General features: G+C 42.7%; 1 long non-coding RNA gene and 1 gene segment (V, D, J or C); one reads left to right on the forward strand and one right to left on the reverse strand.

Annotated features, from left to right (window-relative positions):
- LOC106988214 (T-cell receptor alpha chain constant-like) overlaps positions 1–21498 on the forward strand; it is a 53939-nt gene that overhangs the window by 9745 nt on the left and 22696 nt on the right.
- Positions 4105–14248, reverse strand: LOC113601248 (uncharacterized). Its single transcript, XR_008299278.1, has 2 exons — positions 8564–14248; positions 4105–4888 (listed from the first exon to the last, which is right to left on the reverse strand). It is a non-coding gene; the product is annotated as an uncharacterized LOC113601248 (long non-coding RNA).

The following is a 21498-nucleotide window of genomic DNA, read 5'->3' on the forward strand; positions in this document are numbered from 1 at the left end:
GGCTCACCCTATGTCTTTTCTTCAATACCTGATGTATATTACCACCCAACCAATGCTCAGCTTTGTGATAAAGGGGCTCTTGTGAGCTCTTATGCCTGCCTTTAGGATACAACCATTCTTATAACAAAAATGTTCACTTCTTCCATTTGTTTCAGGACTTGACTTTCTAAATGTGCAGGAGATGGTGCATCCTAACTCCCTGCCCTTGTCTGTCTAAGATATCATGAGTTCATGGTGGAACTTCTTTGGGAAATGATAGGACTGTTTACGTTTTATTACTCCTCCCTGGTGAAATATTTTCTTTGGCTACCACATAGACACTATTACACAGGAAGAAAGCTTTGAAATAACTTGACCAATGAATAGGGGACAGGACTGCAGAGTTTGGTGGGAGTCTGGATGTGAGTTTAGATGGCTCTGTTGCTGGGAAACATCCCTGTAGAACAGGACTGCATCATCCCTACAGACCTGTGTGTCTAAGGCTGAGCTCACACATTTGAGAGCAAGAGTTGACAAATTATCTGATTCAGCTTTGGCAGAGTTAAACCTACAAATGCAAAAAGTTCTGAAAAGCTCATAAGTTTGGTCTTTTAAAATAAAAATGTTTTGCTTTATGTAGCACAACCAATTTTCTTCTTCCTACTCTAAAAGGCCAATTTCCAGAGACACAGGAAAAAAAAAAAATCACAGGGAGTCCAACTGCCCCCTCACCACCACACCATGTGTCTGGTGGGGTTTTACTAGGGGATTCAGTAAAGGGAGGAAATGCTGTGGGAATAACAATGACAGACTCTTCTTTGGAGCTGGAACCCAGCTGGTGGTAAAGCCCAGTAAGTGGCCATGTTCTATTTATATTTGACCAAACAAATAAATCCTGTGAAGTTAGTGAAGATTTAATTTAATATGTAGACAAATGTACCTTTTGAAAGATGACTTTTGCAAATGCATGAAACATTCATGATTGTTGAGAATAGAGCAATAACGACAAATAGATGCAAAATGAGACCTCCCCAAATTGCCTTTAATGTGGTAGCTTAGCTCTCCTTCTTCTGAAGAGAAATTGGGGCCCTGAGTTATTTACAGCCACAGTGGTTCTTAAACTACATTCTGCAATGATTTGTGTGTTTGCTGTGATCTTGCCCACCAAACAAACTTGTCTTTCGTTCTATTAAAAATGAGAATCCATCTCATTTTAAATTCTACTAATATGTATAAGGTACCTTCTTTGTCTCTCATGCCTGCATATGTATTTATTTTAATAGATCCAGTACGAAACCCACACAGTTTCCTGTTTTGACAAATGTCCACATCTAGTCCCATACGTGTCAAATTTCGCTAAAAACATACCTCTACTATTCAAATGCAATGGGGGATTAAAACAATTCAGAGATAAATTGATGGTCCCAGATGGCTTTATAAACACCTGAAAGGAAATTCAGACTAAAATAAAATGGCAGGTGTGATGGCTACATTTTTGTTTAACGATCAATTCCTCCGTAGGGAGTAAAAACTTTACACATACCCCACTGGGGAGTATGGAAATAAGGAATTCAGGAGGCTAGCATTCCTGGGGGTTGCACCCAAGGTGTTAGTTCCTCCACAGCACCATTTTGGAGACAACAGGGCCCGTCCAAATGTCAGTCAAAAAGTTCATATTAAGAGGCATGTATTGTCAAGTTGACTGACTGGGTTATAATTGAGACTATGAAATGACCAACATAAGGAGCTTTAAAATAGGATAGCCTATTTGTGAATGGTTTAGCTGTGGGAAATGCCGAAAGACCAGGAAACAAGCTACATTGCTCCATAAGTTTGTTTAAATCTAGTAAACATGACCATCCCATGTTAATCTTTTTAAATGACTGCAATAAACAGCATTTGGGGGTCAGGTAGACAATGAGGAGGAGACAGTGGGGCTTGGTTCTTTATGAGTCAAACAAGGACCACATCAGGGCTGGTGGTAATGGCACTAGGTGTCCATCTCTTAGTGCTGAGAGACTGTATCTGTGGACAGTGAAAGGAGAACATTTCCCAAGAGACTAGGATCCCTCTGGGCCAAAATGAATAATCCCCACTACTTCCTGCTGGCTCAGGGCTCTAGTGAGTGCAGCAAACGTGTTCTTGGCAGGGTTTGGTGACATGGCCACTCTAACAGAGCCAAAGGTGAGGGGAGGGCTCTGTAATGCAGTTCTATCCTCAGGTGGAAAATCAGATGTGTGGCTGACATGGCCCCGACCTGCCCCCATCTTTCTTTGGGCTCTGAAGGGTGAATTTCTAGCCCCATGGTTGTTGCCCAGCCATTTTTTTGACTGCCATAATAGAATTGTGTTTGATATCGCAAAGGACTCTGCTGAATTGGTTGCTTTGGTAATTTGCCCTCAGTGTTAAATGAGGTCATCCAATTTCCTCTCTGCACATTTGCAATGAGCAGCATAAAATTCAGGCAAAATGACGAGGAGATACAGAGAAAGATGGCTGAAGAGATAATGAAGCCTGTTCATTACAGTAGGAGGAGATAGTGTAGGGATCTGTTAAGTCCCAGGAAGATGAAATATCCATTAAGGGGTGCTTTCCTGAAAAGTGTCACCAAGAGTTTTTGTTGTGGCCCCAATCACAGTGTGAACAAATTCTGAAAAAATCATCTTTGGAAAGGGGACTCAACTTCATGTTCTCCTCAGTAAGTGCTGCTCTTGTAATTTTCTGATATTAAATCTCACAGAGTTCAAAGTTGTTTGGTGTCAGGCACGAAAAGTTTCTCAGGCTCTAAGACATGTAGGGAGCGTCTAGGTCCTGGGCCCTTCTGCTCTCACAGAGACTCAGTCCTTGGTCCTTCCACAGCTCAGCCAAGTGCCAATTCTTTCCTCTCTAGGGCTGGGAAAGTTGCTGTCAGTGTTTTTCTGCTTACCTATCAATTATCTTTTTCATTGTTTATATATTATCAGGAGTACAAAATTGTGAAACTTTGCCCAGAGTCTATCTTCAGGTCTCCCCCCAGGCTTGTCCCCAGTGGACTTTATTTGAACACACTGCTAAACCCAGCGTGATTTCTGGCTCCAACCTAAGTGGTTTTGGAAGTAACCACAGCCTACCTATGACCCTCTCCTTCCACTTGTTCATAAAAGACCCACTTTTTCCCATTTGGCCTCTGCTAAGATTCCTGGCTCTGATGCCCCATGCCTTCTCATTTCCCTTGTTCCAGGGATGGGTGGGAGATAACTTTGTAAAGACCTATTTAAATGCCAGAGGCAACAAAGATGGTATGTCAGCCAAGAGCAACATCTTGTGTCAAGCCTTCTCCCTGTGTGCCATTTTCCAAATCCTTTCCTTCATGTAGAAAAAGGAGGCACTCCTTTTTAGTTCTAGCACAGCAAAGAGTTCAGTATGAGGCCAGAGATAGGAGTTTCCTTCAGAACATTTTTCACAGGCTAACAATAAAGTGGAAGTTTGCAGGTGGTTCAGAAATGCATTCTTGGGCCACGGCTCCATGTACAGAAACTCTTACAGACAGTAGACGGTCAAAGCTAGAGGCATCTTAATTACACCACATTTTGTAGAGGATCAGGGAGAAGGAGGCAAAGACAAGCAAGGGAAAACAAAAACTATTGTTAAGTGGGAAGATTTTTATCTGGGAAAAAGATTAACAAGAGGAAACATCCCGAAAAACTTGGGCCAGACATTCAGAGTTTTTGTTATAGAGGCAATCACTGTGGGGATTCAGGAAACAGGCTTATCTTTGGAAAGGGCACAAGACTTTCTGTGATTGCAAGTAAGTGTCCCTGGCTATCTCTAATTTTGATCTGCATGGCTTCTTCCCTTAATGATTTTTCAATGTTCCCAGGAATGCTTTGCCCCCAAACAAAGGTCTGTTAAGAGCTGGGAAGCTAGTTCTGAGCAGGAAGCTAAACAGGTTACAATGGCAGGATTCAAAAGCCCAGCAGACAATCATGGGCATATAGCGCAGCCCAGCCTCAGTGCCTCCGCTTGCTCTGACCACACATCCTGGCCCAGTTCCCTCCTCTGATCCCAGGAGACCAAAACCTTAGGAAAGAAAAGTGGAGACTCCTTGGCCTGAGGCACATAGGAAGGCTTGTGTGAGATCCAAGAGCCATTTAAAATATTTAATGTTGTTATTAATTTTAAATTTGTCTAAGAAATACATGAAGATGTCTCATGGTAAAAACAATTCAAATTACAGATAAAGCCAATATTCACCTTGACCCATTTCCTTCAGTATCAGTTTGCTCCCCAGAAACAACCACTGGGACTAGTGTGGTACGTCGTGATGAGTTTCTGTTTAGAGTCTGTTGACGCGAAATTTCCTTCAAGGAGGGAGGCTAGAGACACAAAGAACTCGGGCTACAGTTTGCAGATTTCAATTAGATAAGGCACAGTTTCTTGAATGCAAAAGCTGTTGGCAAAGGAGAACCACCTGCCCAGGAGCTCTTAAAGACTGGATAGGTCTTTGGTCAGAGAACACCTTGGCAGAAGATGGGAGGATGAACTGGATGGCCTCTGAAAGCCAGCCATGTCTCTAGGACTCCAAGGGATGGTCCACCCCATGGCCAGCCTCTGTCACAGCTCTTCTGCCTGTCATCTGGTTACTGTGACAGTCTGAGCTTCTGTCAGCACTGCTCCTTGTGCTGTGAGTGGTTTCATTTTCTCAGCATCTGCAGGGATTTTGCAAAGAAAGGAAACTCTGGGTAGACTCTAGGGTTGGGAGTTACCAACTCACATTTGGGAAAGGCACCAAGCTCATGGTCACACCAAGTAAGTTCTTCTTTCTGGCTAATTATTCTTCCCAAGAAGCCTGTCTTCCATCACGCGGAAGCTGTCAAAACACAGGTGGTGTTTTTTTTGCTTGGTTTGTGTTGGTGGTTCGTGATACCAGCTGGAAAACAAGGTTATTAATGCGTATATTCCCTACGGCATTGTGCTTTAGCTTTTACTATCCGTGGAGTCTCTCCCTGAGAAAATATGTGAACCTCCATGAGAAGGAAGGTCCACGGAAAGTAGGGAGAAAAAAGGCAGGAATTGGATGAAAATAGACAAAAGGCCTGCAGGAATAACAAACAAGACGGGATCCCAGGAGACTAGCAGTAGCCACTTTGAGTGAATTTCCCAAGAGGTGCTCCTGCCAAGGCCCATTCTTTCAAGGAAGATTATGGCAAATACAATTGGGCTGGGAAGTTGCGAGTTATTAGTATTCATTCCACGTTCTAACCTAATTACAAGAAGATTGTTTTGGCCATGGGCAGTCATTTTAGATTTTGTTTTCCTGCTTGCCTCCTCCACCTCCACCTGTCTTCCTAGAGGCCCCAGTCAAGGTTATTGCAATAGCACTGAACACTGTGTAACACCAACGCAGGCAAATTAACCTTTGGGGACGGGACCACGCTCACTGTGAAGCCAAGTAAGTTGTATTCTTCTTTGGCTGGGCCTTTAGGGGCAATCAATCAAATCATTAGTTTGAAAAATACTTTAATCCTGTGCATCTGCTTGGGCTCTTTATTAATGTTCTTTCCCCAGGCCAAAGAGAGTTGGTTTCCTTCTCTGCTTTAAAATGAGATGCGTGCGTGTGCACACACACACACACACACACACACACACATGCACACACAATCTGTTACTACAGCTCATAGTGAGGGGTTCTCAGGAGCATATACAACATTTTCAAAGAAATAGAGATATAAACAACCACTGAGCCAATGAGAATGTCAGGAAGGACTTCCAGAGGGACCCAATGCCATACCACCCCTAACTAGGCTTCCCTGTGTGCTCCCTGGCCCTCCAGGGATGGTCTAGGGCAGAAAATTCCTCAGTGCCTCTCTGTAATCAATTCTGAAATTTAGCAATGTTTGCTGTCAGAAAGTATTTTTTTGACCACCCCCACCCACCACCACACCACCCGCCACTGCAGTTTAAATCTCTAAAAAGAACCATTAGAACTTTGGGCATCTCATCTGGGAACAAAATTTCTGTTGTAGAAAGTGAGACTCAGCGCTGAGTCTACTTCTACAGCATCCCTGAGATGCCATTGTTCCCTTGGGACATTTTAAACACAAGTGTTTATGGATTAGGTGACATAGAATGAGCTTTAGAGATAGAAAAACCTAAATTCAAGTCCTGGCTCCCAGACTTTGCTCAGCTGTGTGACCTTGGGCAAACTACCTAACCTCTCTGAGCCTCAATTTCCCCATCCATAAAATAAGGATAAAAACAAATACCCACTCTGTTGAGTTACTGTAAGGATCAGATAAAATGACACAGCTAAAGTATTTAGCATAGTGCCCAAAACATAAAAGGAGCTCATTAAACCCTAGCTATTAATAATAATGATAAACATCATCCCCAACACACAGTGGAACTTTTGTTTTGCCCCTCGGGCTCTTCTGTCAAGACTCTGTCATGCATCAGGAGAAGAGCCGGCATTGGTGGGGGGAGGGTGGAGAATGTCAGCCTGCTCTATGAAATTCTTCACCTGGGATTTGAAAGTATCTAAGCGGAAATAGAAAGAATCCTCGCTCATTTAAATACAAAATCATCCAAGTGTCAGAGGCAGGGGAGAGGTATCTGCAGAGAGCTGCATGGTTGGAGCTCCTGAGGCCACTCACAGGGATGCACTCAAAGTAGCTGAAACCTTACACAGCCTCCCACCATGCTGACCCCAGTGTGACTACCTCCAGAATGCCCCAAGACATAGGCTTCCCCTATGGAGGGACAGGGACAGAGAGAGGCTGGAAGCTTCATAGAAAAGAGCAACTTGTCCCCCAAATTGTCCTTCTGCTCCTCTGGGTGGTGAAGCTCATGGTGAAATATGGCGCCTGAAAATAGCCCTTGAATGAAACTCTCAGACCCAGAGATTGAGGATCAGTAAAGTCTCTGTAGAGGCAAACAGGGGCAGTGCCTATGGAAGAAAAGAGGTTAAAGGGCAAGTGGAATTGCCTCCCATATGTCAGTCTGGGAACGGAGGCTCTGGACAAGAGCTGGAGGGGCTGTGTTCTCCAGCCCCATCAGGACGCAGCCCACAGGACACAGCTAAGACTGCAAGAAGAAGGGAGCGAGCTTAGTGGTAAAACCTTCCTAATAGGTTTTTGAACAGTGAAAATGAGCTGTCAGGAGTAGTTGCCAGAGCACTTTCTCTAGAGAGTTTCTGAAAGGAGATAGACACCCTCCTATCAGGGGTGATTGAAGCACAACTCTGCCTTGAGGCAGGAGGAGAAATGAGAGAACCTCTTTAAGTCTCTTCCAGACCCTGGAGTCTCTCTCTGTGAAAAAAAACTCTGGCTCATTAACGCAGAGCTGCACCCTTCAGGACACCAGGGTTGTTGGGTTAGGTTTTGGAACCTTTGCTCAGCGTGTCCCAAACCCCCTTTGTTCCCGGGACTGGACAGGACAAACAGGTTGGCTTTTTCATCCTAAAGCTAGAAACACAGGTTCTGGGTCCTGGGTCACTTGTGCTGTTGAGATGAAGTCAGGGGAGCTCTAGGGGGTTTTTGCAGAGCCCAGAGGCACTGTGGGAATAACTATGGCCAGGGTTTGATCTTCGGTCAGGGAACCAGCTTGTCTGTGCTGCCCTGTAAGTACCACTAGATGGGAGGGAAATGAGATGGAATGAGCCCGAGCGTCTCGAGGCCTGGGTCCATCTTGACCTCAGGTGCAGGGATGGAGAGGGAGGTAGAAAGGGATAATGAGGGGGAGGGATCGCTTATTCAGGGAGGAAAATCATAGGTGTGTGTGAATGACACCCGAGCAAGTGCACTGGAGGTTTCCCTCCTCAGGAGGGTCGGTGTGGGGGAACGCTGAGTTGGCAGGTTTTTGATGCTGAGCTAATCACTGTGTACAAGGACAAGGCTTCTCCTTTATCTTTGGGAAGGGGACAAGGCTGCTTGTCAAGCCAAGTAAGTGGCATGTAATTTGAATTGTGCACTGAATACTATTATCTCCAAAGGGAAGACCTGATCTCTTTTCTATGGGGGCCTCCTTGAGTCAGAAGAATATTAAAGGGGTTGAGCAGACCAAGGGTCAGTCATCTTCCTCAGCCTCTCATCCTTGAAGGAGATCTGGGCGGGGTAGAGGGGAAGAAACCCAGCAGGACCCCACCAGGAATCCAGGCCTGGGGTCTGCCTGCTCTCTCAAATTTCCAATAATTAACCCCATCTGACGGCAAGTCTTCCTCAGAGATTTCAGTAGAGTTATCCCTATTTTGTAAACTTACAAACCGAGGCTAGTAGACGCCAGTGACGGATATAGTTCCAAGAGGCTCCAAGCTCAGACATCCTACAACTGCTTTTCTAGGAGACTCATGAATTCAAATCACCAGATAATTTAAAGGTGAGGGTAGCAGTGGTGATCAGTTGTCACCTGCACTCCAATGGTACCGAGGACTGGGGTCACTAAAGAGTCTAGAGCGAGGGCCGAGGCTTTGTTAACCCCAGAGGCGCCGCTCTCTGGCCCTGCTGCCTGGGAAGTACAGCTCTTGGCACACATCATCCTTGGCGTCTTGAAAGAAGAGAAATTAGAAGAGAAGGGAGGGAAAAGCTTATATCTCATATCATGCAGTTACCTCATTTTGTAGCAAGATTGTTTCCCCATGAGCAGTTTGTCTTCATTTACCAGCTGTCTTCTCGGGGGAAGCCATTTTGTAGAAGTGTTTGTCACCAGTGTGACAACTGATGGCTGGTGGAAATTGAATTTTGGAGCAGGGACCCAGGTTGTGGTCACTGTGGGTACGCCTGATTCCCCAGAGTCTCACCTGCCCTTAATTTTTTAACCCCTGTGTGCCATGTATTTCTAGCTGAGACCACAAGAAACATATTTGAAAGGAAGCCATTTCCCTGAGCAGCAATACCCAGAGCCATTAAGCAAACACGAGAAATCTGTTTGGATAGAAACATTTTCGGATAAATAGGAATTCTCATTATTCTCTATCAGTCCCCTGTGTAAGTACTTTATTCCCCTTATAAGAAAAAAAGTTACAATAAGTATAGCCACAATTCATGCTATGGTGTGAGAAGAGATCTGCTGTGGGTTTGGAGGAAGAGGATTAGAAATGTGTTCAGGAAGATTGGATATGTTTTTGACAGGATATGTAACACAGTGTGAATTATAACCAGGGAGGAAAGCTTATCTTCGGACAAGGCACTGAGTTATCTGTGAAGTCCAGTAAGTATAAAAGTGTACCCCTGGATTAAGGAATGTCTGTGGATTAGGAGCTGATTTAGCCCCAATTATACACTATACGAAGAATGTTTAGAAAGGGTGAATGAGCATCAAATAGAAGGAGGACAAAAGTACCCCTGGCTAGGACCTGATGTCTTGGTGTGAAATGGGCATGTAGGGGAGCCCTGGGTATTTCTCCCAGAATATATGTGGTGAGAGTAAAGGGGTGTGACTGATTCTTGGGGTACTGTCTAGGCCCTGTAGCCCTGGATTTGTACAGTCATCAGTGACAAGATTTCTAATTCTTTAACAAGCCTCTAAGGCACCATTCTTTTCAGCTAAGTAAGATTATGTCCATTTATGGAAGGAAACTTACAAGTAATTATCATTGACCAAAACAACTGTGACTAGCCTCTCCCAGAGTCTGAAAATCACCTTTTTTTTTTTTTTAATGTTTATTTATTTATTTTGAGAGAGCGAGAGCAAGAACAAGGCAGGGGCAGAGAGAGAGAGGAAGAGAGAGAACCCCAAGCAGGCTCCATGCTGTCAGTGCAGAAACCGACTCAGGGTTCCACGAACCGTGAGATCATGACCTGAGCTGAAATCAAGAGTCAGAAGCTTAACTGACTGAGCCACCCAGGCGCCCCTGAAAATCACTTAAAAAAAAAAGTTTACTCATAAGTACGAGGGGATGCTTCTTGTTTCTGAAACTTTAGGCCAAAAATTTGTATGACATAGCCTCATGGAGCAGAAAGAACCCTTAAAATCATCCCTTTTGATTGTCTCCATTTATGATGGAACTAAGGCCTGGGGAAGAGACTGATCATGATCTCATAGCTTCATTTACCAGCTAATTTACCAGGTAATTTATGATGGTCCTACAGCCTATCTGTGCCTGAGCTGGAACTAAAACTTAAATCTCCAGTTTTCTGAGCTTGTCTCAACCATTAATTTACCTGGCCTGATGTTTGAGGAGTCCACAGGACTCATCTGACAAATATTTTTGTCCATCTACTCTCTGCCAGGCTTGATGCTCAGACCAGGGACCCATTAGGGAACAAACTCAATGTGATATTGCCCTCAGGGAAGTTACCTTCTGGAGGTGGATCTCATTTGTTCCCTCGAATGTGACGATCTGTATTCTGATCCCTCCTAGGCACGACCCTTTCGTGCCATCCTCACTACTTTAGAAAATATTAAAATTTATTTTTGTCCCATTTTTGAAGACTTTTGGCAGCTAGATCAATATAGGTCCCACTTTAGCCAGGAGAAAAGAAATGATCCAAAAGTAAAGTGGAAAACTAGAAATTTCCCCTGATAATTTAATCATTGTAAAATTATTTTAGCAATATCAAACTAGCAGCCAAACTAACCAGATAACTGCAGCTCTGTACCTCATTTAGATCCTGTAGACTGAGTCTAAGGAGGACGCAAGGATTTGAGCAGTTCCCTAGTTGCACAACCCAGTGATGCCCAGAGTGGAGGAGAAATTGTCTCTGTCCTGGGCTTTGTGAGTCTTCTTAGATGAAAAGATGTGAACCCTGGTTTAACATCTGAAATCAGAGACCACTCACTCTACATATATGTTGAAGGCTTATGTTTGACACTTAGAACTCTGTAGTAGAGAGTGGAAAGCAAAGATTCCCTAAAACAAAGGGAGATTATAAAGACGGGTTTATTTATGATTTGTGGACAGACAATAGTCTGGCAATGATGTGAGGCCTAACCCATAAAGTAGTTGCCAACTCTTTGCACTGCCAGCCTAGCCTTTTGATCTGGTTTTTGTTGTTGGGCATATCACAGTGTTTCTTCAGGTTCAGGGTGGCAACTGACCTTTGGATCTGGGACCCAGTTGACTGTTGTACCTGGTAGGCCTCCACAATCAAATTCTATTTGCACTGATCTATTAATCTATTAATGTCTACTGTACATACATGTAAGTTAATGGGCCTGGGGTTGAGGCTGGTGGAGAGACACCAACAGCACATGCCCAAAAGGGTAATGTAAGAAGAGAAGTATTTATCAAAGACCAAAGAGAAAGAGAAGGCTTTTTGCTAAGTTTGGAAGGGGAGTTGATGAAAAATGAGTGGAGAAGAAGCTATCCTAACCTAGAAGAATGCTGAATAATAGGAACAGATTCCATAAAGGGAGTCTCTGTGTCTCATAACATTTCCATTTGAGCCAGACCGAATGCTACAAGATGGTTTTACCAGGAACTAACTATCTTAAACCAAGTCTAGTTAGCCAGCCATATTTCTAGCCTATTCTAGCTTATTTCTACTGCTAAACACAAACATGCCTATTTAAGATATTTAAATGAAGCTCTCTTTCTATAGCTCTCTGGTGCCCTTCCAGCAAAGTGTTCCCGTAACACACTGCTTATCATTTCTACAAGTGAGAACAAGTAAACCCCTTGCCCTCCAAAACTGCCTAAGTATTATAATTACTTGGCTTCGACTGAAGTCACCTCTATTTTCTTTCTCATAACTGTGTTCATTTGTTGAGATTTGTTTAAATCCAAACTGTGTGGGCGTCTAACTGTTGGCACTGAGCTTCCCTTTCTGTTCTTATTGTCAGCAAAATATTTTGCTCATAAATAATGTTTCATCTAGACTTGCAAATGACAGCCAGCACTGAGGCCTCTTTTCTTCTTCTTTGCTAAAGAGAACATGCAGGCAGAAAACATACACACACACACACACACACACACGCCAAAATGTACGGTTTCATTGTGGGGGCTGGAAGGAGAGTGTTGATGTGGATGTTAAAGTACATTTGGTTATGTAATGTAGGTACTCTGACAGATAGGACACAGGGATCTTGGTGGATGATACATACAGACTACAGCAAACCAGCTGGTGTGGTTTAAGATATCATTAAAAGTAGCCCAGCTCAAGTTGTCAAGCACACAGATCCAGGTACAGACCAAGGGAGAGAAGCTTCCAGATAGCCCTGGAACTAAAGGCAGAGAGTAGGGATTTTTCTCACAGTCCAGTCCACCTGAGGAGAATTTTCATTTATAATTAGGAAAAGAAAAAGGTAAAAAGCATTTACTGGCAGTGTCCTTGTTGCAAATATTGTGTGTATGGAGCACAGAAGACATAAGAATGAACCCAAGCAGAAAACTAAAGAAAAGAAATCGATAAAACCACTGGAGAAAATCAGTTGCCCTTATCTTGCCTGTCTCTGATAATGAATGTGTCTTCTTGGCTCATTCCTCACTTTGGTTCTTGAATTTTCTAGGAAAATAGCAAGAAGTTGGTGGGGTTGAGTGAGGCTTGACCTACCTTGGTTGGTCTCCTCTGTTTAACCACCTCCCTTTTAGGAAGTCCAGGACTTTTTGTAATGATAGTAAACACGGTGTACAACTCTAACATATTTTACTTTGGCTCTGGAACCAAGCTCAGCGTAAAGCCAAGTAAGTTATAATTGTCTATAAGTGAAAGTCACCAACATATTATCCTAAATTCTTCTTACCAGTTTGTATTTGTTTTGAGTTATTTTATTTTGTGTTTTGGGTTCCCCCCCCCCATAACAATTTATCATTCCTTGTTCATATGTCTCTTAAACAGATATAAAACATAGTAAGCAAGTCCTATGATTCAGTAAACATTCTGAAACTGCCGACCCTACTCTTGGGATGGCATCCTATATATGAAAAATTCCCAAAGTTTAACTGCTGGAAATTTTTTACTAGTTGACAAAGGAGCCTTAGGATATAATTTAAAGTACCTATGAACATTCCAGGTTTCAGAGAGAAGATGTGACAAACTAAAATTATATGCATCTTCTAAGATGAAAAGAATTAATCTTGATCTTCCTGACGAACTCTTACTGAATGCTTGCTGTGTGCTGTATAAAGTACTGTATAAAGTGCGTCTCCTACTTGAACTCATATTGCCTTCTGAACAATCCCCCAGGATGGATATTAGCCTCCCCTGCTTTCTTCACAAATGAGGAAACTCTGTGAAAGTAAAAGCCAAAGCAAGAGGTTAGAATAGTTACCAAGGGCTTCTTACATAGGGGCGTAAAGGTAGGCCCGTAGGCAGCCTGCCTGCCGCAGCCCACAGTCTTGATGAGGTTAGTGTAGGTAGACCTAGCACTGTGGCACTAGTGGCTACAACTACGTTTTTGGAGCAGGAACCACAGTAACTGTAAGAGCAAGTAAGTAAGAAGGAAAGGGTCAGAATCATTTTTAAATAAAATGGTGGCTACAGTTATGGGCAGTTTCACCTGGGAAACTCAATGGTCAGTAGCTATGTTCCCAAAAAGCTTTCCCAGTTTGCATTAGGATCCTAAGATTTCTACTTCACTCATCTCCCTCACCTCCTCTTTGACCCCAGAAATGGCTCTCCCCATCAGGTATACCTTCACGACGATACATTTGTTGAGGGCAAGGGCTTCACGGTCAGCTAAAAATCAAGCTAACTATCTGAAATGGTCTCAGGTCCCTGAAGAAAGAGTGAGAGAGGATGTCACTGTACTCTATTAAGATGAGATATCTCTTTTCAAATATTTGAAGAACTGCCATGTAGACGAGGAAGGGGTTAGTACAAAGGCAAAAACAAAACCGGTGGTTGCGAGGAGATGTATCTCAGCCTCTGGTGGAATCTTTTTGAACTAGGAGAACTGCCCTGCCTTGGAAAGGCTGCTTGGGAAGTCCAGAGCTCTTCTTCCTTGGAGATCCTCACTCTGGGTCCTTAAGGCTAGTAAGCACTGGATGTTAGAGAAGGGATGTCTACACCATTTTAGCTATGGGCTGAATCACCTCTGTGCTCCCTTTTAACTCGTAAGTGCTAACATCCCAGGATTCAAGCCTAGAGGATGAAAAGGTGAGAGCCCAGGCCTGTTCCCTCTATTTTTATTATTTTGATAGCTGAAGAAATCGGTCACCAAATTATTCATGAAGTAAAGGCTATTTGGGATTTTTTAAGCCTAGTAGATGGTGGGGCATGATTTCCCAGTGCAGTAAATGGGAAAATAAAAGGGGGTATCTGGAAGGGAAAAAGAAAGAGGAGAAAAGAGAAATGCCTGGCAGGAGGACCAGAGGTTGAATGAGGGAAATGAGGTGATTTTGCAGAGGGCAGATCTAGTCTATCAAAGTTTTCACGAGTTCAGCTTTGGAAAGGGATCCAAACATAATGTCAATCCAAGTAAGTGAGCAGTCTTTTATACTGGGAAATAGGGCCAGGGAAGCAAAGTTCCTTCCAATTTCAACCCTCTCAAAAGGACGTGTAATTGCTTTCTGACGGGAGGGGCCTCTGTAGGTGGGAAGGCTATTGTTACCACCGTAGACCGTTTGTCCCCTGAGAGAGCCTATGAGGACTGACTGTCCAGCTAAGACTGCTGGCTGCACAAGAAAAACACTTAAAGCCATTTAAAGAGGATGGAGGTGGATTTTCAACCCTATCCCCAGGGCAGGAGAGACAGTGGTTGGGGAACATCAGCACCAGGTTCATGTAAAGGGGGCCAGCACTGTGTCGATAGAGGCTCAACCTTAGGGAAGCTGTACTTTGGAAAAGGAACTCAGCTAACTGTACAGCCTGGTGAGTGGGTTGTTTTTGACTCTAGGGAAACATCACTGTGAAGAAACTGAAAGGGAAATGAATGAATTCCCTTAAACTAAGGGAACATGTATACTGCCCCTCCTGGAGGACCCTCCTTGCTAGGTAGACTGGGATGGGGAGGCAAAAGGAAGGTCAAGATGACTTAGGGTCCCTTTTAGGAACTTGAGAATCTAAAAGGAGACTGTGTTCATCCCCACCAAAGGCAAAAGAGAAGGGCAATCCCACTAGAGTGTGTGAGGCTTCTTGCAACATACACTCTGGTTTTATACCCAATGCTTGGGGAAAGATTTGGCCCTCGGCCCAGAATGGGCATGCCAAGTTGGAGGATAGATTTGCAAGGTTTATTTTTGTTGAGTCCTGTAGTTCTTGGTCATCTCGCTGTTAGAAGTGCCATCAACTGTTATACTCCTTTCTTATCAAGAATGACTTCTCCATTGTATTCTGTAAACTTTCCCCAAGAAGGCTCCTTACCCCCTTCCTTAATACTAGCCTCACCACTGGAGGCTCTAGAATAGCTAGAGGAAGTCTGGGTTTGAAACTTAGACCAAGGAAAGTAAAGCTGATCCATAGTGCAGAGCAACTCAGAGAGCCTAGGTGGACCCACTAATGTATCCTTCCTCCCTTTGGCATCTTCCTTCGGCACTAAATTGAGTATAGAGACCCTAATGGTGCATGCCTGTGTGTGATTGTGTTTATCAGCATTTCCACCCTGGAAGCATGAATGGCCTGGAAGGTTTCCAGGGCTTAGGGGGCTTCCTGTTCTCAGGTTTCTCTGTGGGTTAAAAATGGTCAAACGGACCCCTGAATGAAGCTATGGTTGAGAGCTATTAACTTCACTCATAGATCTAGGTCCAAGCAGCCAAAGCAGAGAAATAAGTAAATATGTGATTGGGTTAGACCCAAATATGTGCCCACTTCCAGGCATTCCAGCTCTATAATGTGGGTACAGCAATAGCAAACAGGATTATCCTAAATACCACATCCCCCCCCCCCCCACTTTGTCAAGGCTGTAGGAAATGTCCTTGGTCAAGTATCTACAGAGTCCCTTGGTCCCTTTGGGTTTTGATGGCCTCACATCACCATGTGACCAACACTGCAGGAAACAAGCTAATTTTTGGAGGAGAAACTAGGGTGTTAGTCAAACCAAGTGACTACTGGCACTTGAGCCACAATTCTGTTTCTAGCAGTGAAGCCAGAACCCAGCCGTTAATGTGCTATGTCAGCCCAAAGTAATCTGTCCCAAATTTGCCTTAAAAATGTTTAATCTTGCTCTTATGCACAAACACATATGTATATACAAATTCATTATGGATGAAAGATATTGCTACGGTGATATTTTGTCTATTTTCTTAAGGAAAACGATTAAGGTATATTTTTCTTATTTCTTCACATCTTTTATCTGATTGTCTCAAGAAGCAGAGGACGGTGGAAAGGTGTGCTTCTCTTTATTCAGAGTGGTTAAGTGATTTGAACATGGACACAATAGCAGGGCAAGGACTCACGTTTTCTAAGGCTCAATATATTGCTGTCTGTACAGGCTACAACCTCAATAACTAGCATTCTGATTTATCTCCCCTGGCCCTCATTTTTCCCAATTAATGCAACTGAAATATTGGTAACTCTTATCTCCCAGCTCACAGAAACATATGAGCATTAAAAAAACATTGCTCTGAAAAAGAGTTGAGCTGGAGGTTTGCTTGGGGTTTTTGCAGGAGAGGAGGGGTGATAGGGGAGAAGTATTGTTTTTGTTGCTGATGATATTGTCTTTTTCAGTGCGGAAGAGAATAAGAAAGGGAGGAATATTTGAAAGGCAAGGTGATGTGATCAACACATGAATGTGTACAAAATAAATCATTAAGACATTCAACTAGGAGCCAAAAGATAATGTGGACCCAGCTCAACCACTCACCAACTCTGTGCCATGGGAATACCATTCAAGTTCTCTAAGCCTCAGTTCATCTGTCACATGGAGATAATGATTCCAGCTCTGCCTCGCTCAAAGGATTTTGTGAGATTCAAATGAGATAGTATGTATGTGAAATCTCTTTGAAAAGTGTGGGCAGTCAGATGACTCGTAATTTTTAAAAAGTCAGATTTTATGAAAAACTCTATTGGAGGGTAACCCTGAGGTTTAACAAAGTTCAGCTATGGCAGAGAAAGGGTTAAACTGTGATATTGGATGAACCCTTCCCATTATGAGAAAATAGAACATGGTAATTATTGAGCAGGATTGTCCCCTGGAGATTATCAAAAACCTGAGATCACTGAAGAGACAAATGTGTGAGTTGGGGAGCTTGTAGTAAATGGTTTCAGAGGTTTCCTAACATCCCAAAGAGTATATGCGTTTAAGACCTTTCTTGAGTTTTACCTAAATACAGGCTTAGTGTGGAGTTGGGTTTCAACCAAGTGAGAGAACCTGGGAAGATTCCCACACTTAAAAGTGAAGCACCCTTTGGTTTTTGTGAGGACATAGATCACTGTGGTATTTCAAATACCCAGAAGCTGGTGTTCGGGAAGGGGACTATGGTAAAGGTGGATCTTAGTAAGTATCACCACATGTATTCACACATGTAACAAGCTTTTATGGAAGTCTCAGTGGACTTCCAGGTATCTTCAGTTTATGCGGATTTATTGGGGAGCAGAGCATTCTCTGTGTCTGCCCCATCCTAACTGTAAGATTTCATTCTGCTAGGTAATAGTTTGCATTCTTTGCCAACTTAATAGGAAAGCAGAATGGAGAGGCTGCCTCTCTCTCTCTCTCTCTCTCTCTCTCTCTCTCTCTCTCTCTTTAATTTTTTTTATGTTTATTGATTTTTGAGGTGGAGGGGAGAGAGGGAGACACAGAATTTGAAGCAGGCTCCAGGCTCTGAGCTGTCAGCATAGAGCCCAATGCAGGGCTTAAACCCACAAACTGTGAGATCATGACCTGAGCCAAAGTTGGACACTTAATCGACTGAACCACCCAGGCACCTCATCTCACTCTCTCTCTCTTTTTTTAATTGAAATGAAGGAAACCTCTTCATGTTAGTAGCCAGTTCATCAGAAAAACCTGTTCTGAAATACCAACACCTTCTCTTATGGCTGGTGTCTTCTCACAACCTTGATGCCCTCAATGGCCAGTACCAGCTTCCAACTACCCAAATAACATCCCAAAATCACTTTGGAAAAACCCCTGTCTCACTTTAACTTTTCTAACCAGGAATTTACATGGTAGAACTAGACCTAGTACTTCAGCAGAGAGAAGGCATGATCTAAGCCTCCATATCCACGGTTGATGCTATGTGATTTGGATCCAGGCTTTAATCTCTCAAGCCCTCAATTTGCTTATCTGTAAATGGAGGTGATGATTAATTCCTCCATGCCTGGATCTCACATCCTCAGAGAGACTTTTCCTGCCCAGTCAATCCAACAAGCCATCAAACCCAGCTGCTGCCTGGTTGTTTTCTATCCCATTGCCCAGCCTGATTTTATTCATGCATTTCCATCACTTGACATTATATTATCTGTGTATTTTTATGTGTGTCACTCCCTAGACTGACAACATACAGGTGGTAGATGGGAATGGTGTCAAAGAGGCCCTCCACTATATCATTTATGCCTAGTTCAGTGCCTTACACACAGAGGTGTTCAGTGACTAGTTATCGAGTGAGTGTAGGACCTATCCTCCTCCTTACAAAGTAACAGAGCTTTGTTATTGCATACCCAAACACTAAAGCCCACTGAGTTCCTTGCAGAGGGTAAGGACAGAATACGAGATTTCCATTGTTTATAGTGATAAACAAGGTAGAGTGAATGGGTACTTGAGGTATTTGTAGGGCCTCATTTCACTGTGCCTACCAGGGGGCAAGTACGTTGACTTTTGGGAAGGGAACCATGCTATCAGTGAGCTCCAGTAAGTATCTGGTTATTACTGATTATAAACTTGTGCTTATCGTGTAGTCTTCTATTGCACAGGGGACTAAATGTCTCGTTATTCTTTAACTCAATGAGTATTGGGGTTTAGTGATGAAAGCCATTAAAACAAAACAAAAAAAGGGATGCTGTCCCCATCCCTAATACTCCAACGATATCCCACGTTCCACTCCATGCTCATAAAACTTTTAGATACATTAAAAAGATAAAAGAAAGATTATCTACAGGGATAGAGCCAATTTGCTAACCACTGGTAAAATGAGATTGTGAGCAGGTGTTGGTTCTGAAGTAAAAATGGGGATCAGAGCTGATAAATATGGCTGTTAAAAAACAAGATTACTTGGTGAAAAATTGCAAATCATTTTGAAGGAAATGAGTGTCAGCACTGTCTAGAGAATATCACTTGAACTCTTCTCAGGCTTTCCCCTACATCACTACTATTGTGTCCTGAAAAGAGGCTTTCACAGACTTAATTCCATAGTCTTTATTCCAGTGATTTAAAAAAAGGGGGGGGGGGTGCGGAATCCCAGACAGAGCTCTCATGAGGGAGGGGAGAGGCATGTTAACCACATTAATCTATTATCAAGGTAGCTCATGTATTGTCAGGCAGCACGGTGCAGTGGTTTATAACACATTCATCTTTGGCAGTGGGACACGATTATTAGTAAAACCCAGTAAGTAGACAATATGTCACTAAGGTAGGAGACTTAATGTGGCTACTGAGGCCCATTGAACTTACTGCAGTATTTGTAGGGCCCAAGTGTCAAGAAATTAATGGTTTATGCAGACTTAAGTGCATTCTGATGTAGCAAGAAATGTTAAAATAATGGCATAGAGGATACAAAGATCTAGCTGTGGAGAAAAATAGGCATGGAGATGAACCAAAAATAACATACTGAAACAGCCCAGCCAAGGAGTTGATTCAAAGAAAAAGGCAGAAACTTTGGCTGAGCCAGTTCTTCTAACCTTGGCTTGATTAGTGCATCTGGGCCACAGTTTCTTCGTCAGTACAATGAAAATATTTAACATCAGCTCATAAGTAATTTTAAAACCAAAATAAGATAATATATTTTAAAGTATTCTATAAATTATTAAATGCTATACACATGTAAAATAACATCTGTTTTCAGAACAAAAAGAAAATGCTAGGTCAGCTAGTATAATTCTTTCAAGGAATTACATATGTAGGATATATATATACGTTCTTTGTACACTAGCCATTTTCATGTGGATCTATAGCCATAGTCATTAGATCCTTCTTCTGAGGTACAGTGACATGTATGTTACCCAAATGTAAATGGCAGGAGAAAGGAAGCCATTTTTGTAAAGGCCTGAATTACAGTGACTGCTGGGGGTAACAAAAAGGTTACCTTTGGAACTGGAACAAAGCTCGAAGTCACCCCAGGTAAGTCTAAATTCCCAAGCATTTCTTCTTCCTTATGTCATCTCCTCTCCAATTATAACATTTGGAGTACATGATAGGATATAATAGGCCTTTCTGACTATTTTCAGAATATTTAAATAAAGAAGTGGGAGAAGGATAGCCTCAGCTGTCCTTTAACATTCTAATAGTATTCTTCTGTCCAAGTCGTGCTCTTTCTTAATAGAAGAGAAAGGCAAGATATTACTCGTGAGGCCCATGGAAAATAGTAGATACGCAACAGATAAGAACTAAAGAGAAGACAAGTGGTGTTTTTTACCAGACCTGAAGCAGACAGGGTGTCCTTTAATCAGAAGGACACCTGGCTTTGTGGGCAGAACAGGACTTGAGTAAGTAACAAGGCTGCACTGAGTCTGCAAAAAAAGTTGACTAGGGGAATGGGAAGCTGTCACTCATAATGATCTAGATGCCACTCCATAAAGTTTCAGATGGATTGAAGTTAAAATTAGGAGAGACACTATGGCAGGAATCTAAAAATTGATAACTGTAATGGAAACAATAAAAGGACTAGATTTATCTGTTGGATAAATAGAGTTGAAAATCATGAGTTTGATGGTGATAAACCAGAGATGTGGGTATATAGAGACTTCATTTTAAGTGTTGCGCAATAAATGCCCAAATTTGTGTCAAATGGCCTGTGTGTTGTGTAGAATACAAAAAGAAAGCAAAGATGGAACCCCCATTATAGATGAAAGGGTTCTACCTCTTGGTTGGGGGTATGAGAAGAGTGTAGACTTGTGGGTGTTTTTGGCTGACTAAGAAACAACTGTGGGAAGGGCCTAGGTTATACATGGGTCTTTGGGAGTGGGACTCGACTGCTGGTCAGGCCTGGTGAGTAGAATATCAGATGAATAATGGAAAGATAGAGGACAAAATGTCTTCATGTCTCAAGAAATGATTGTGTAATGGAGGATGAGCTGGAGTTTTAGGGGATCATTGTTAACTAGAGTTCTGACATCTGGCTCTAGCAGGAGAATTAACCCCAAGTAGCCATAATCTTCCTCTAAAAGGGACAAGGAGGAAGATTCTTCTCTTGAAGCTCCTCTACGATTTACCTGTCCTATGCTAAAATGTCTTGTGCGCCCAAGCCATTTGTGTCTTTCATAGTGGTAATGGTTCTACCTGCTCAGCCTCAGATCACCTGGTCTTTATTTGTAAAATAAGAATAATAATATCTAGGCAGTTGTGGCCTGAATGAGATAATGTACTATATGGTTATTAACCTGCTTGGCATGTAATAGTTTCTCCATAAATGGTTTTCTTTCGCCTTCCCTAAGTAGATTAGAGGTTGCAAAGCCCAACACTGGAAGGCCATTTTTGTGTGGGTGTTTGCTATGGTGTGAATGTCAGGATACAACAAACTCATCTTTGGTAAAGGGACCATGCTTCTAGTCTCTCCAGGTAAATGTTGACCCCACC

This window comes from Acinonyx jubatus, chromosome B3, assembly GCF_027475565.1.
Source record: "Acinonyx jubatus isolate Ajub_Pintada_27869175 chromosome B3, VMU_Ajub_asm_v1.0, whole genome shotgun sequence".
NCBI lineage: Eukaryota > Metazoa > Chordata > Mammalia > Carnivora > Felidae > Acinonyx > Acinonyx jubatus.